The sequence below is a fragment of the Myxocyprinus asiaticus genome, chromosome 5 (assembly GCF_019703515.2).
Source record: "Myxocyprinus asiaticus isolate MX2 ecotype Aquarium Trade chromosome 5, UBuf_Myxa_2, whole genome shotgun sequence".
Classification (NCBI taxonomy): Eukaryota; Metazoa; Chordata; class Actinopteri; order Cypriniformes; family Catostomidae; genus Myxocyprinus; species Myxocyprinus asiaticus.
The window spans coordinates 18,714,647-18,730,155 of record NC_059348.1 but is presented as its reverse complement, the minus strand read 5'-3'; positions in this window follow the sequence as shown (position 1 = coordinate 18,730,155).

Sequence of the window (15,509 nt, the reverse complement as noted above, 5' to 3'; positions counted from 1 at the left end):
TATCCATCTATCAGTCCGTCCATCCATCTGTCCATCCGTCTAATAATAGGCTATGTCTGAATCCTAAGTAATTACAAAACACTAGGCGAGAAATACTTGGATTACCTAGTTCCTACTGCATCTGCTGAGATCATGTAGTGTGCATCCAATGGACAATTTACTTAGAATCACTTTTATGTCAGAATCAAAACACTGAATTAAAAAAAGGTGGAGAACATTGAGTCGGGCAGCTCTTTTCAGCTGTTAGTCCTGCATATACAAAGAAATGTGTTCCTTGTGCTTAAATTGTTCTTGTTTAACAAAACCAGAGTAAATAATGTTTTGCGATTGTTGTTGTTACTATGTCATAGATTAAGGAATTGGGTCACAGGGCAAGGCCCACATTCCCAAATTAAGAATGTCCTGGCATACCTGCCTAACAAAGACAGTACTTTGTTAATTGCCAAAGTACGAATGGCCAGAAGTACGTTCTTCATCAAACTGCAGTTCATACTGAATTTGGACACAGCATATGTCATTGATTACACAAAGCAAAGGATATGGTGCATATGTAACGGGAGCCAGCTGGTATGTGATAGCCGTGCAGTATGTGTAAACCTCACTTCCCTGGCCTCAACAGGCGCACTAGCGACTAACGCTAGAGGCTGTAGCCTTTGGCCTCCTCTTAGCATACCCGCCTTCCATGCTGATTGATGCCGGTTTGAATCCCGCTCTGAGCGGGTTGAGCAGGACCGATTACACATACACTAATTAAAGTTTCTTATACTCTTATACTCTGGGTCATAGTTAAAATTTCATCCCAGAATTAACTTATGCTGGTTAATCAGCTGCAATAGCCTTGTATTACCTTTGTGATTTGTTTTTCCTCTATAAGCTTTGCACATCTGGGCATTGGTTCATATTTTACATGGACTCCATCAAGACATTTTTAATTCCAATTCTAATGTGTCTTCCTGTGCACTCGTTGTTTAGACTAAAATGGGAGACTATGATTATTGCTGTTGACTTCCTCAGTGTATGAAAGCAAAACAATTGGCCCATGGACCCATGTCAGGGCAGACGCCACATTTAATTTAAGGCAAATTAAATGGAGGCTATGGAGGATAGATTTGCAGTCCATTCAATAGGTTGTGCTGTCCTTATTTTTCAGGTCACCTCTAATTTTCACAGCCAATGAGGTTGTTTTCCATTGGAAAGACATATTTCCAATGTTTTGTCAGCTGAATCATTAACATCAAGGGACACAGTGCAAACCATTGACATACATCATTGCATCCAGTTGAATGAATTGTACGTCTATCCCTCACTTGTTTTTGTCAAATTAAATATGGCATATTCCTGAGGAAGGCCAATAAGTTAACCCCCTAGTTAGTGTTGACTCAAACTCAAGTACCCCAACTCTACCCCTAGTAGCTTGAGATCAAAAACTCTAGGCTGCATTTTAAAGCCATAGTCAATTTGCATTGTAGTTCACTGTCTTCATCAAAGGATAGTTAGCAAAGTTAACACAGGCCATAGGACATCATTTTCTAAAAATAGTAGGAAAATCTCAGATATAAAAAGGCAGTACTTATTCTAGTATAGTAGTTCAATGTTTCCCTGGCTGGTGGCAGCCTGACAGCAAAAGATCAAATTTCCTCTCCATCACAAACTTTCCTCCTGACCAGGCTGGCTTTGCATATTTTAAGTATTCTTTGATAAAATATTATGACTTGGCTGACCTATGTGGGGCAAATGGCAAGGGGTTAAGATTTGGTTGATTACCATTAACCATTCGCATGACTTCTGAGGGTAGATGTTGTAACTACAACATTCTGGGGGCAAATAGCATCTTTCTCCATTGACAGCCATATAAAGGAATCTGTGTTTAAAAAAAAAGAAAAATAATAATAATAAATAAATAAATAAATAATATGTCACTACAAGAATAAGCATGGTCACTTCACCAGAGCCAACAAGCCCTATACTAAGCTTAAACCGAGACCTCTCATATATTAGAGAGCAAAACAGAAAATGACTTAATGAAGTAGAGATTAAAAGATAAACATTTAGTTTACCAGGTATTACAACTTTGAATTTTGTGCTATATGATGAATTTATATGGTAAAACCATAGTTTTATAAATGTAGGCACCACAAAACATACAACATTCTATTTCATGGCTCTTTGGAATACTTAATTCTGATTGGTCCATTGTGCCATACAGTCATCTGATATTTCTGAATAAAGACTGCACATCCAGGGATAAAGTGATATTTTCCTGGTCATCTGGGTATTGCGAGTTGGCTTTCCTATTCTCATGTTCACTCTGCAATAATTTCAATTTAAATGAATATTTCCATTTATTTATTTACTTTAAACAACAATAAAGGCCTTTTAACATTTGTATTAGAAGTGCCTTGGACTTCTTTTTTTTCTTCTAATATTCATGTCCATTTATTTATTTATAAAGCAGCTTTGTATGATTTCGAGCAGTCAGACAGTGATTTTTCCAAAATACACACCAGCAGGCTCATCAGAACTCCGATATGGAGCAGAGGTTAAATTCTGAGTTTCTGGAGACTCAGCGGTCTCTTTCTTCTCACATAATAACGTAATTTCAACACAAATCAATATTTTATGTCCATTTTATTATTTATTTGGTAGGTAGCTGTGTTATAAGCGGGATAATGCACAGTTAGTTAGTCTTTATTGCAAAATAAACCTCTTTAGGGTGATAAACAACCCGTCTAATTTGCTTTGGAGGCTTGACCACCCTTGCAGAGTTATTTTTGTGATAATGACTGGCTGACTGTATATTATCCCTTACACATTCAATGTAATATCAGAGCAAACTATTTGAAATTGTGTTGGGAGTAACAGAATACATCTTAAAGGTAAGTCTCAATATGGAATCATTCACCCAAAAAATAAAATCCTGTCATTTACTCACTGGCAGGCATTGCTCCTGATGAAACACACTGGCAGGCACTGGGGCTGCCGAAGGACACTAGCAGACAATTGGGATGAAGACAGGACTTTGGCTGGCACAGGAGCTGGTGAGAAAAATTAGCAGGAATTGGAGCTGGTGAAGCACACTGTCAGGCACTGGGACTGGCGAGGGACAGTGGCAGGCACTATAGCTGATGATACACACTGTCAGGCATGGTGAGAGTGATGGGCAGGCACTGTGGCTGAACACAGATGTGGAAAGGCACAGGGGCTGGTGAGAGGCACTTGCAGGCACTAGGGCTGTTGAAGGACACTAACAGCCAATGGAGCTGAAGACTGGTAGGCATTGGGGTCTGTAAGAAACACTGGCAGGTATTGTGGCTGAAAACAGCCACTGACAGTAACTGTGGTTAGTGAGAGACACTAGCAGACAATGGGACTGATGACAGACACTGACAGGCACTTGGGCTAGTAAGGGACACTGGTAGACAATGGCCCTGATGACAGACAGTGGCAGGTATTGGTCTTGATGATACACACTTGCAGGCACTATAGCTGATGATACACACTGTTAGACATTGGGTCTGGTGAGAGTGACTGGCAGGCACTGCGGCTGAACACAGATGTGGATATGCACTGGGGCTGGTGAGAAACACTGGCAGGCACTGTGGCTGGTGAGGGACAGTGGCAAGCATTATAGCTGATGATACACTCTGTCAGACACTGGGTCTGGTGAGAGTGACTGGCAGGCACTGCAGCTGAACACAGATGTGGATAGGGTCTTGGGCCAGTGAGAAACACTGGCAGGTACTAGGGCTGGTGAAGGACACTGACAGTCAGTGGAGCTGAAGACCGATCCTGGTAGGCATTGGGGCTGGTGAGAAACACTGGCAGGCACTAGGGCTGGTGAGGGACACTAGAAGTCAATGGAGCTGAAGACAGATCCTGGTAGTTATTAGGACCAGTGAGAAACACTGGTAGGCATGACTACAGATGCTGACAATCAGTGGTGCTAGTGAGAGACATTAGCAGTCAATAGGACTGATGACAGACACTGAAAGGCACTTGGGCTAATGAGGGACACTGGTAGACAATGGCCCTGATGACAGACAGTGGCAGGCATTGGTCTTGATGACACACACTGGCAGGCAATGGGGCTGGTGAGAAGTACTGGCAGGCACTATGGCTGGTGAGGAACACTAGCAGTCAATGGAGCTGAAGACAGATCCTGGTAGGCATGGGGGCTGGTGAGAAACACTGGCAGGAACTAGGGCTGGTGAGGGACACTGGCATTCAATGGAGATGAAGACAGATACTTGTAGGCATTTGGGGACAGTGAGAAATACTGGCAGGCACTGTGGCTGGTGAGGGACAGTGGCAGGTGTTATAGCTGATGATACACATTGTCAGACATTGGGTCTTGTGAGAGTGACTGGCAGGCACTGCAGCTGAAGACAGATGTGGATAGGGTCTGGGGCTGGTGAGAAACACTGGCAGGCACTAGGGCTGGTGAGGAACACTAGCAGTCAGTGGAGCTAAAGACAGATTCTTGTAGGCATTTGGGCTGGTGAGAAACACTGGCACGCACTAGGACTGGTGAGGGACACTAGAATTCAATGGAGCTGAAGAGAGATCCTGGTAGGCATTGGGGCCAGTGAGAAACACTGGCAGGCACTAGAGTTGGTGAGGGGCACTAGCAGTCAATGGAGCTAAAGAAAGATCCTGGCAGGCATTAGGACTTGTGATAGAGAGAGAGAGAGAGAATGTGCGCTCTTATTCAAGTGACCGTGAGAAAAAGGCACATTTTGATAAAAATAAGTAAAAAACAAGTAACTCTGAACAAACACTTTGATGTTCACAATAAATAAATCAGAAAATGTCTGTTTGTATCTTATCTTACCTTAGTTTCAGTGAACTTGTTTACATTCAGCTGTTTTGTTCGCTGATTAAGTTTGTTAGAGGTGGATACTGTTTGATATAGATACAGTTGTAAGATCTGAGGAGCTCGAAAACAGAAGAAGAGTAAGAGAAATTATACAGAGAGGCCCCCGAAATTCCTCAATGTCATAAATGTCATAAATTAAAGACTTTGCCCTGCTGATGCCCAAAGGTCTACAAAAAACAGGCGTAAATGAGCTGAAGAGGCCTGAAAAGAGTCCATAAAAGTGGCTCTGTTGAGTGTCAACTGTTTCCAGAACAAAAGGATGATTTTAACCCTTTCAGCTGAAGGAACAACCTTCCTCCAAAACCCCACTCAGGCTAAACCAGTCTTTGTCCTTCGATATAACCAATTTTCTACACCTAAAAAATAGACTAATAATGGAGCACAAGACATTTTCTGTGGAAGCATGACCATCGCATGTTAAAACTTATCGAAGACAGAGAGATTGAACAGACTCTCACTGGATCTGAACTTTTGTAAACTCTCTTTAGCGGGACCAAAACTAGTCCTTTTCTATCATCTCCAAAGGCACAAAACAAACTTTTCTTGGGTTTTCACAATTTATATACATATATTATGAACTATAACTATCAAAAGACTCCATTGTATTATCATTCTACACTGCACAACGCACAGTCTTTTTTTGATAGTAAAAATTAATATTATACAAATTATTATAGCCTGATGTAACATTTAAAATATGTTATGACTTGTAATCACTGCTATAACTGATGATTATGATTTTTAATCTTGTATTATCCATGTTTAAATAGTCAACTATTATTCAGAGCAGATATATTGTGTTTTTATGTAAAATTGGTGAATTCATTTTATTGTAATAATCTGTTGTATTTAACATATAAATGCATGATTAGAACATGTACATTTTTGAGTGGAAATTTTAAGGAATATTCACACAAAGAACTATAAATCACCTTGAGGGAGGACAGGGAGTTGAGCACTTCCAATTGGCTCAAATCACCTTTGGGGTGAGGCCAACCTCAACTCCACAAAACACCCTGGCAGACGAGTTTCCATGTTATCATCACGCTAGTTCTGAAACTCTCAAGGGAGCCAAGGCTTTCCCTCGTGGGATTCCTTGTATTCCTCGAGTTCCAGACGTCTCTAGAATGTACAAGTCACAAGCCTTCTTCAATCCAGTGTGCATAGACCCTCCAACAAGATCTTACTAAACACAAACTTCCACAAGCCAAGCCAAAGGACATCAAGGACTTCAACGCCAAACAACGTAACACAAGTACAGTTCCTCCAAACTTTCGCTGAAAGTGCTGGTGTTTCTTTAATATAATTTGAGTAACCCGATCTCAAATCACGGCATACTAAATTAAGTATTAAGGGTTCTAATGGCATGGTGTAAGGACTCCATAAAATTCATTTTCCAGTTACAGATCATTTCATTCATTTTGTCAAAACTCATTCATTAATCTGTGTTCATGTTTTGTCTGTGTGTGTTAGTTTGGTTTATGCTGTATTTTAGTAAATAAAGTTTTGTTTGTATTCAAAGAGAAGCTGACTGTGGTATATTTTTGACAAGATAACTTGTCACTTGATTCTTAAGATCTACTCTCCGTGCTCAAACAATATTTGAACATATTTGTGATATTATTTTCAGTGGCCATGAGAATAGTATTACTCTAAAGCAGGGATGGGCAACCTTGAGGGGGCGAGGGCCAACATTTTTTCTCCTTTCTACCAAGGGGCCAGATAACAAATCCGCTCTCAAACAATGTTCACCCCCTTACTGAATTTCCTCATTATTGTGGGTAATCTATGCACAACTAATGCAATGTTCTTTTAAAGATTTTGTTACCTATATTAACATTTTTATTTAACAATATTTATAAAAACTAATTGTAACATGGTTAAGGTTGGGAAAGGAGGAGGTGGGAACCGGCTGAACAGTCAAAATAATATTTAACCCTTTGAGTGTTCAAATTTGGGAACAATTATTCCCATGGTTCCTGTCTCAGTACCTTCGCCGTCCAATCACCGATTTTATTTCTGAAAACTACCAGATACTCATGAAAATATAAGCTAAAAGCGCATATGATTGGTTAAGGGGTTACTGGGCGTGAATAATAAATGTATCGTCATCATCTTCATCCTCCATTTGCCTGGGCAGAGCCAGAGAGGATATACCTGGAGATTACTTCCAGTGTTGGACTTACTGCTTCAAATTGAAAACTGAGCTATTTAACATGTGTTGTCAATATTGTCTATTGAAAGTCAAAACGTTTTAGTTACGAAGCATTTATTTGTAGGAGTAACGCTGGTTATTTCTGGAAAAAATTACATGACCGTTGGCATTCATCGGACAGGCAGCTAGCCTCTATTTTTAAGAACATTTCTGTGAAACTTGCTAAATAAACATTAGCTAGCATTACTCTGTCCATTTTTAGCTAAATATCAATAACTTTTTTTGGCCAATTTTGTCGCTTGTGGAAGATAGTCTAACCTTTTTAGTTACGAAGCATTTATTTGTAGGAGTGGTGCTAGCTAGTTTTTTTCTGGAAAAATGTACATGACCGTCATCGGCGAGCCTCTTCTTTTTAAATAAACGTTTTTTTTGACAGTTTCTGTGAAACTTGCTAAATTAACATTAGCTAGCAATACTATGTACATTTTAAACTTTTTTCTTTGCCAATTTTGTCGCTTGTGAAAAATCTGCCTGAAGTAATGTGAGGCGGAGAGCAGACGCTGTTCAGACCTGCCTGGAAACTATCCTGCTATTTAGATAAGTTATCTAGCTTGTTGATTTTCCCATGTAATAAAAAAATGGTAGATATCTTTCTATAATTTAGCAGATAGCCTTACCCATCCATCACACAGACATGATTTTAGATTGTGTGTAGCTTCTTTGTTCACAAGGAAAGTGTGAGAGGGCTGTCTGCAGTTGGACATTCTGGTTATTCTGCAAGCCTTTGGTGACTATTCAGTGTACGGATTTGTGAAGAACACACTGCTGGCTACCAATTGTGTACTTTTTTTTCTGTTGTAGAGATAGATAGAGACTATGGCTCCCTGCACAGCACCCTCAAGAGGAGGAGGCAGCTGGCTGCTGATGAGCTTAGGTTCATAGCAGAGAAGGACATGGCTCATGAGGGCATGAGCACACAGGAGGAAGATCTGCTGGACCAGGAACTACTGCAGGAAGACCTGGACCATGAGGAGATGGAGAATGAGATGGAACCTGATCCCCAGCCAAGACCATCAACTGGGTATGTATGAATGTGTATGTATTGTTTGTTTCTATTTCTCATTTGACTCATACTCACAGTAACACTAACACTGTTACTCTTATTATTTTGGGTATGGCTAACCATTCTCGCACAGGTCCCAAGTCAGCTAGAAAGCATAAACGCTTCCCTGACACTATTTCTTGTCCCTCATACTCTGATATCGATTCACAGGCACCAAAACCTCTCCCATTTAAGCCTAGCCGTCCATTAGGTAGCGTGCGTCAGGCTGTGCGGTAAACCTCCAATATGATGTTGCGAGAAACTGACTTTTTCATGCTGTTTTTTTACTTAGGCTGTAGTTGCTGAGATATGCAGCTTTACAAACAGGGGTGGGACCTCTCATCCTAAACTGTCTGTCATATTCTAGCTACCAAGGAGCTTAGATGGAGGTGACCCCCGATGAATTTTACACATTTCTTGGGTTGCTCATTTACATGGGGTTTTCAATTCTCCCTAATTCCCATTGTCACTGGGGAACCAAGTCACTTCAGGCTCGTGGCGAGGGGATTTATGTCGCGTGACTGCTACAAGGCTCTTTTAGCAGCTCTACATGTTGTAGACCCTACCACAGAGGATAATCAGGATCGCCTTAGGAAGTTGCGTTATCTTATGGACCACCTCAAACAAAAATGCCAGCAGCTCTTTCAGCCTAACCAAAATCTCACAATAGATGAACGTATGGTCAAGTCTAAAGCTCGGTCAGGATTTAAACAATACATGAAGGGCAAGCCTACTCGGTGGGGTTTTAAATTATGGGTAATTGCAACATCAGACTGGGGGTATACTCTCGACTTTAATGTTTACACAGGTAGTCATGATGGGTGTGTCACTGACTTGGCCACCAAAGTAGCTGAATCGTTATTGCAGCCATTCAAAGACCAGGGCCACAATGTTTGGTTTGACAACTTTACACGTCCCGAGCTCTTATGGTTAAGTTGTTAGAAATGGTAACTAATGCCTGTGGGACATGCAGGTTGAATTGTAAACTGTTTCCTGCAGAATTTAAAGACATCAAATGATGGGAAAGCAAGACAGCTCATGGGGATATGAGGTGGTGTAGGATTGAGGGGAATATACTTGTAATTCAGTGGAAGGACACGCGTGCAGTTACATGCCTCTCCAATTTCCACAATGCGAATGGCTCAACCGAAATTACTAGGTTTGTAAAAAGTGATGGCGACTGGACAAAAGAAGTAGCCCTCCAGCCCACTGTCATCAGAAATTATAACAAAAACATGGGCGGTGTTGATAGGTCAGATCAAATGATAAAATCTTACGACGTCCTACAAAAAACTCAGAAGTGGTGGAAGACTCTTTTTTTCCACTTCATAGACATTGCCGTCATCAATAGTTTCATATTGTCTAAGGAATGGCAACACATTCATGCGGCACCAGGGGATGAGCGTAGACCGGTGAGCTTAACCCAGACAGATTTCAGAGAAAACCTGGCTCGTCAGCTGGGAGGTATCGATTTTCACGCAAGTTTCCCTTTGCATAAACTAAAGCCTGTAGTCCAGCCCATGTCCCTAAATTTGAAGAGTCCTCTAAGAGATGTTGGCTATGCTATCGGAAAAGTAGGTCTGAAAATAAAACTAAAGTAGCTTGTTGCGTGCAGAAATGTAATGGCAAAAGACTTTGCTTGGTTCGCGATAGGAACTGTTTTCAGTCTTGGCACTCAGCTGAGTGTGACCAGTTTCGCGAAAAGAGGCCTAGGTTGAGCTGTGTTTACTGGTGTTGCTCCCCTCTTTTCTCCCTCTCTTCTCCCCACAGGTATTGCAGTTGTTGAGTATTTATGAATTTATATATATTCTGTTCCTGCACTCTTTATTAAAAATGTATTTACTGTAGATAGTTCGAAAGTTGGATTTTGTATGATTTGCTGTGTAATTTGTGTATAATTCTAATGTTCAAATTAAATAAAGTGTGTGTTTTATTGAACACATAAAATGTATATTTCAGTGTTTGTGTCCTTCAATTTCAGATGCAATCTCATTTTATTATTTACAGGTGCTCAAAAGGAGTATTTGAGGGGTGGTCATGTGAAATATATCTTAACACTCTAAATGTTTGTTTTATTCTGTTTTCCCACTAATCACTTGAATGGTCATAACTTTTAAACTATAGATTATATTTCTAATCTGTCTGCTATTGCCTACAAAATTATGTATATTTCATACACTCTTAGTTTCCCTCTAGCTTGTAATTAAAATGGTTGAAAATGCAGTTGTCTGATGAAGTATGGTGGCTGGAGAAGATTTTTGTAACAATTGCTGTGTGAAATCATATTGATAAAATGATTAGCCTTAAATAATCATACATATATTTATTTAATATACATTTGAAAGCCCTAGTTCTTCTCTTCAATATGGTATATACCAGGGGTTTTCAAAGTCAAAGACAGTGGGCCTCCCTTGTGACACAACGTACATGATGGCGTACATGAATTACATAATTTGAAATTCCAATAACGGATCATCTCAGTCAAACTAGACAGATCTTCTGAAACAGAGAGGAGGAGTGTGTGTGTGTGTGTGTGTGTGCGTGGGCAAAGGACTACTGAATAGAAACGCTTCTTGAATGTCCATGTTTTTCATATACTTCACATATGTTAACAGCTGGCAAAATCAGTGGATTTGTTGATCTGGAGTTCAAAAAATGGGCTGTGCCTGATGCTGTCTAACACTTGCTCCTTCACATCCTGTGCCATGTCAGAGATGTGCCGACCCACTGTGCTGTCAGAGAGTGGACTAGAATCAAGCTTAGAAGCCGCTGCCTCTCCTACCATCAAGGACCACATATCTTTGGCTGCCGGCAGAATCAATGTCTCTCCGATGTTATGTTCTTTTTCCGCCTTGGCAATACACAATGCAACGTGATATGCAGCTTCAGTGGCTTTTACATTTAATTTGACAAATTCTCTGACAACATTTTTCTGACCTTGAAAGGCTTGAAGTTTTCTTTGGAAAAACTCGGGAGGTTTTCCGCTACCTCAGCATGCTTGGTGTCAAGGTGTCTGCGGAGTTTAGCAGGTCTCATGCTGTCATTAGCTGCATGAAGGTCGTGGTGAATCAACTGATCCTGTCCATGTAAATTCTAAACTTAAATACTGCTCATCGTATCATTGTCTTTTGGGTTTGACCCCTGAAACTGAAGGATTCGAATTTGGTGGTCTCAGAAACCACTCCATTGTTATTACAATCTAATAAGTCAAGTCTGCTTTATTGGCAGGCTTGACATCAGAGAATCTTCACAAAGATTCTTGATAAATATTATTATTTGCCTATTATTTTCAGAACTGTTTAAATAATGTTTTAAATATAATAGTTAAACTCAATACATTTTATATATATATATATATATACACACACACACACACACACACACACACACACACACACACACACACACACACACATATTCATTATTTAATCAAATGTTTCACCACTCTCCGCTCCTCCCTTGACATGCTCTAGTGCCCCCCTGGGGAGGTGCGCCCCACATTTTGAAAACCCCTGGTATATACAGTTCAGGCGTGTGATGATATATGTATATGAATATAATATGAATTTGGATATGAATACCATATTCTGGCACAGAATGGAATTTTCGGAATTTTGGGCTCAGGCTTTAAAGGGTTAATGAAACAAAAAGACACAATACAAACACACACATGGCAGCTGCATGTGGCTCTCTCTCTCTCCCGAACTGCTGCGTTCCAGTGCATTTATCCCTCTCCTTGGCTGATTAGCCCAATTGGGGGCCGGGCGTGCATTGTCGCTGACAAGCTGAGGTAAAATTTAGCTCATTTTACCTTATAAAAAACAAGTGTAAGATGTTGCATGATAGAATTCTACAGTGATCAGCAGGTCTGCTAAGAACAAGCATTCTCTTCTGGTCAATAGTTGTAATAACATCATAAACTGAATGCAATCTTTACATAATCCCTTTTTCAAAGAAATAAAATCAATCCTCAGTCTTGTCCGATGGGCCGTATTCAACGATACAGAGGGCCACATATGGCCTGCGGGCCGCAAGTTGCCCATCCCTGCTCTAAAGAGTTAACAGATATGTCACATTCTTTCAGTATTCCCGAATAATTCATAATTCCCTTGTTGAGCTAAATTCCTGACATATAAATTGTGAGCAAATACAATGAGCCTGTTGTATTACATATTTAATGGTGGAGAATTTTAAATCAGATTTCTAATATGATCATTTGTCATGTATCTTACATTTATTGGTGGCTGAACATGGCCAAGATTCTTAAACAAATTATTTACATATAAAATCCTACATATTACAGGTGAAGACTATATTGCCAAAAGTATTCGCTCACCTGCCTTTAGACGCATATGAACTTAAGTGACATCCCATTCTTAATCCATAGGGTTTAATATGACGTCGGCCCACCCTTTGCAGCTATAACAGCTTCAACTCTTCTGGGAAGGCTTTCCACAAGGTTTAGGAGTGTGTTTATGGGAATTTTTGACCATTCTTCCAGAAGCGCATTTGTGAGGTCAGACACTGATGTTGGACGAGAAGGCCTGGCTCGCAGTCTTCGCTCTAATTCATCCCAAAGGTGCTCTATCGGATTGAGGTCAGGACTCTGTGCAGGCCAGTCAAGTTCTTCCACACCAAACTCACTCATTCATGTCTTTATGGACCTTGCTTTGTGCACTGGTGTGTAGTCATGTTGGAACAGGAAGCGGCCATCCCCAAACTGTTCCCACAAAGTTGGGAGCATGGAATTGTCCAAAATCTCTTGGTATGCTGAAGCATTCAGTGTTCCTTTCACTGGAACTAAGGGGCCAAGCCCAGCTCCTGAAAAACAACCCCACACCATAATCCCCCCTCCACCAAACTTCACAGTTGGCACAATGAAGTCAGACAAGTACCGTTCTCCTGGCAACCACCAAACCCAGACTCGTCCATCAGATTGCCAGATGGAGAAGCGTGATTCGTCACTCCAGAGAACGCGTCTCCACTGCTCTAGAGTCCAGTGGCGGCGTGCTTTACACCACTGCATCCGACGCTTTGCATTGCACTTGGTGATGTATGGCTTGGATGCAGCTGCTCGGCCATGGAAACCCATTCCATGAAGCTCTCTATGCACTGTTCTTGAGCTAATCTGAAGGCCACATGAACTTTGGAGGTCTGTAGCGATTGACTCTGCAGAAAGTTGGCGACCTCTGCGCACTATGTGCCTCAGCATCCGCTGACCCCGCTCTGTCATTTTACGTCGCCTACCACTTCGTGGCTGAGTTGCTGTCATTCCCAATCGCTTCCACTTTGTTATAATACCACTGACAGTTGACTGTGGAATATTTAGTAGCGAGGAAATTTCACGACTGGACTTGTTGCACAGGTGGCATCCTATCACAGCACCACGCTGGAATTCACTGAGCTCCTGAGAGCGGCCCATTCTTTCACAAATGTTTGTAGAAGCAGTCTGCATGCCTAGGTGCTTCATTTTATACACCTGTGGCCATGGAAGTGATTGGAACACCTGAATTCAATTATTTGGATGGGTGAGCGAATACTTTTGGCAATATAGTGTATATGGGCAGTTTAATTAAAATTGTGAGCATATTGCAAATCACTCAGTCTTTTGTGCTGTATGTTATATTTTTGCTTACACAGTATACACAACTCGCTCGGGCTTTCTAGAAACAGGAAAAATTCCAAACTTTAAATAAATCATTACATGTGCAAGACATTTGTGTTGTAGGGATGTACAGGCAGATTTCAGATATAAAATAGGTGACTGAATGACTAATATTTACTTGCTGAAATTAGATGATTTTCTATGAAATCAACAGGCATACTGGAATGTTTGGGCATAGCAATATGGCAAAGCAGTGGCTTCACTGTTATGAAGTCATCAGCAATCCAGTTCTATATTATATATCAGTGAGTACAACAAATCTCTCTCTCTCTCTCTCTTTCCCCCTCTACCTGTTTTTCACTAACAGACATAAAGTTTTGCATGTTCTATAAAGACCCTTCTTTGTGTCTGATGTGTACATGCCAGTTTTTAGGAAGACCTGTCTCCAAAATTCTATTCTGTTTTTTCAGTCGTCTAAGTCTTCAAAATATAGGCACCTTCACATTCTTTGATCTAGAATAAACATACACAGAACATCCATGGAAATTAACTTTAGGAATTACAAAAATGTATCTTTACTGTAATAAACCCATAATTATCAACATCTTATGCACATTTGTGGCTGTATTCTGCGTATAATCTGTGTATTATGTGGCTATTAATGAACTGTGCTTGTAGTTTTTTTTGTTTTTTTTTTTTTTTGTAAACAACATATTGCCCTGTTTGCTAACAGCACAGGTCTGTGCATTTTTTTATGTGTGCTCTTAGCATATGTACCTGATGTCTGTGAGTATGCGAATAGGCAGCCATAAGACACACTCTTTATCAGCCCATTCCTCTTCCTCCTCACACACAAATACATTTCTAAGCATATTAAAACTATCAAACAAATACCTTTTTCACCCTAACACAATAGTAAGAGTTTAACAACATTCTAACTGGCTTCACAGAATTCAATACATGAAACTCACACTTAATGTTATTTATAAATGCATGTCAAGAGAGAGAATTAAACATCTTGCAATGATGTTGGCATCCTTCTCTGACTGATGCACCTCTGCCTCTCCCAACTACAGTGTTACAGTTTGTTGTAAAAAACAAAAAAACAAAACACTACACACACAAAATGGAAGAGTGAAACACTCAATTATAATAATAAACACTACAAATGGCTCATGGTAAAAATTCAAAAAGAAGATGTCAGTCTCATTCACAGGCATCACCTAGGGGTGAGAAAGGTAAGTGAAAGTGTCTTAAACCTAGGCAAACACAGATGCCAACATTTGAAAAACACAGAACGCAGAACCAGGAGGTGGCAATGAAAGAGGGGGCACTCCCATGGTGGACATTTGATTTTTGAGAGTGGATGGATCAGGTAGGTGCTGTGTGACATTGTTACACAACCCAGTTCCTTCATCATGGTGGGGCCAACAGGAACACTGCACACACAAGTATTAAAAAAGCATCACTTTAGTCAATATAATACAATGCAAAAACTCTCCTTCCATTTCTGATAGACAACTACTACATACTAGACTGTTTGTGTCATACGATATGGCATGTAAATGTAGTATGGTTTTTACAGACTAAACAAATCCAGAAAGTTAAAGTACCAAAGATCTAGAAACCTCAGATTTCAACCCAATGTTTTGTCAGGGGTCTCAGAGATGCCAAGGATCTTTTAATAGCTCAAAAATTTACTTAACATTGACAAATTAGTTTAATAACATGCTTCAAACGTTCTCCATGAAAAATATTACATCAATATATC